The sequence below is a fragment of the Anthonomus grandis genome, chromosome 4 (assembly GCF_022605725.1).
Source record: "Anthonomus grandis grandis chromosome 4, icAntGran1.3, whole genome shotgun sequence".
NCBI classification, from domain to species: Eukaryota; Metazoa; Arthropoda; class Insecta; order Coleoptera; family Curculionidae; genus Anthonomus; species Anthonomus grandis.
The window spans coordinates 34,311,120-34,314,103 of record NC_065549.1 but is presented as its reverse complement, the minus strand read 5'-3'; the positions used below and the strand labels follow the sequence as shown (position 1 = coordinate 34,314,103).

At 32.5% G+C, this 2,984-nt stretch overlaps 1 long non-coding RNA gene across 1 annotated transcript; it reads right to left on the bottom strand.

Annotated features, from left to right (window-relative positions):
• Window positions 1-439: 439 nt before the first annotated feature.
• Window positions 440-1,559, bottom strand: LOC126735619 (uncharacterized). Its single transcript, XR_007660478.1, has 2 exons — window positions 1,162-1,559; window positions 440-1,098 (listed from the first exon to the last, which is right to left on the bottom strand). It is a non-coding gene; the product is annotated as an uncharacterized LOC126735619 (long non-coding RNA).
• Window positions 1,560-2,984: the final 1,425 nt, after the last annotated feature.

Genomic DNA, 2,984 nt, shown 5'->3' with positions numbered 1-2,984 from the left:
AATGTGAATGAGAAAGGCGGCGCGTTCACATTCAGACAAACGAATGCGCGTTGAAATTAACCGAAAGAAGTAATTCATTCATCAGCGATTGGCCGTCGTTAAACAGACTATCCAACTCCCATCGTCTATCCATCCGTCCCTCTCGTTTGTGGGGAAAAACGAAAGAAAAATTATTTTTTATAAATTATTTTTATTGTACATATATTATATTTTATATTGTCATGCTTATTGAGTTTTTTTTACTGGATTCTTATTATGAAAGAATATTTTAATTTATCTATTTCTGAGGAAGGTCGAATATTAAAATATGTTTGTTTTTTATCATTATTTAACTTTTAAACACAATTTTTTTATTATTAGCTTATATTAGCTTTAAAAATGTCTATGAAAATATATATTTTTCTTCAAATATGACAACAATGACTCATTGTGAATGATATTGTCTCCAATTTTTATTTACTTTTAGCCCCCTTAATATTTGTATCTGGGTATGAACTATCCTTAACATAATAAACACAGAATAGTAATACTTTTCTTATTATTATGCGAATTCACTGCCATGATATTAAACTACACGAAAAGTTCTCGCCCACCGGCGATCAATCGTGAATTCACGTTCACAGGTTATATTCACAGTGAATAGAAAATCGCGTTAACAGTTATACCTGTGAATTCAAATTCACGACTTAGCTCAAGCCTAGTGGCCGCCATTTTTATAGTGGTTGTGTCCTTTTGATGTTGGTCACTCTGAACATTTTTAGTGTTGCCAACAAAAAATATATTAAACAAAGGTAATGAAGTTGACGACGTTTGACGTGTGAGTATGGCGAGTTGCCTAGTTTTTGGCGATTTGTAAACGACGCTTGGGTATATCGTCTGCAACAGGCACATACAATAACTTTGACATTGGCATTTCTTCGACCGCGTGGCAAGATTCACTTTTCTTCTGGTTGCCGGTAGTTGAGTGCCTCGACATTTTCGTAACACATTTTGTTGCTTCTTGTGTATCTTTATATCTCTGTCGATAACTGCCTTACGGGACTTACTAGGATCCCACGTTGGGTGCCATGAAATTTGTCACGTTATTTAAAAAAGTAACTAATAAAAAAATTAAAATATTAAAAAAAAAGGTTACCAATTGCTTGTTGGTAGATAAGTTACCTCAGTGGCGACAAATTTATGCCCTAACCCAGAAGTAGGATAGGGTGGTAGTGTTGGGTTGCTATTTAGCAGTCTGCTACTTTTTCACTGCTATTTGGTTTAGTAGCAACTGCTATCTGCTATGAGTTTAAGAATCGCTGCTATTAAAATAGCAACTGAATTTTTTTACGCAGGCACCTCGGCAGCTGATTGTCTGGTGCCTCGTTGGTTGCAGCGGCGTTTATGGTGCGGAGTCGGCGATAGCGTTATCGGAAAAAAGTCGGCTTTTAATATTTTAAAAATTAAGGAATAAAAATAAAAGCTTTTAGCGATGTTTCTTTGTCCACTCGGTCTGTTTATAGTTTATAATAATTGTTCCTTTTGCAAATTCGCTCATGGCTTTTTACAGTATTTTACAGTTTAAAGTTTACACATTTTACACTGTTTACAGCTAGGACTAGCTATGTACGACATGTACACGTATCGAATAAAACTCAAATAGCACCTGCTATTAAATAGCAGCTATTTTCGACTGCTATTTTTGATTCGCATTAGCAAAAGCATTTGCTATGCGAAAATAGCAGGTTTGTCCCAACACTAATACAATATCCCCCTTTAGAAATTTCACTTAAATGCGCATTCCCGTGAAATAATGAAGACTTATGCAGTCAGTCGCCAGGGAGCGCTGTAATATAAATAAATAATAAATAATCTTTTTATTTAGCACTTGGCTACTTATATCTACTTAGCAGAAAACAAAAAATCAATTTTGATTGCGTAAATAAACAAATAGTCCCCTATTAAACATATGTACACTTGGTGCATTCTTTACCTCCTCAGGCAACTTATTAAACATGCACAGTCCCTCGTAAAACAAAGTTTTTTGTAACGCGGATGTCGTTACCTGCCTAATGTTAAAGTTTTGCTTAGATCTAATGTTATAGTTATGGAATTGTACTCTTCTTTTTAAAGAAACGTTGAGATACCCTGGCAATAAGTTATTTTCAATTTTATATACAATAGAAAGATTTGCTTTTTTTATGTTTTGATCAACATTTAACCAATTTAAAGAATTTAACATGTCTTTAGTCGGCACATATTTGCTACAATTCAATAATACACGCATTATTTTATTTTGCTGTATTTGTAATTTTTGTATCTCTTCTTTGTTGCAAGAAATCAATAATGAACTACAATACGTGAAGTGAGGTAAAATTATAGTTTTGTAAATTAACATTTTTGACCATTTAGAAACAACATACGATATTCTATTAAAAAACCCTACTTTTTTCCTATTTTCTTACATAAATAATTTACATGACTTGAAAAATTTAATTGCGGATCAAGGATTACACCTAAATATTTAATTTCAGTTACAAACTCTATAGGTGAACCATTTATGAACAAAGACAATCCTAAATCGAAAAAATATTTACATTTTGTTACTGATCCTACTACCATACATTTAATCTTTAAAGAATTCAGTTTTAATCTATTTTTACATAACCAATCATACAACACATTAAGCTCACTATTTAATATATTTACAATTTCTAAATAATCTTTTCCAGAGACGGATATGAGGGTATCGTCTGCAAATAAGTGTATAAAACATCTATTTAATATCCTATTCAGGTCATTTATGTAAAGAATAAACAATAAGGGCCCCAAAACACTTCCTTGGGGTACACCCAGTACACTTTCCTTTTTTTGAGATACCCTATGTCCTATTTTTGTCCTTTGAAACCTGTCCTTTAGATAATTATCAATCCAACTTAGAGCATAATCATCAATACCATAAAGCCTCATTTTCTTTAAAAGAATTCTTCGATCAATGGTTTCGA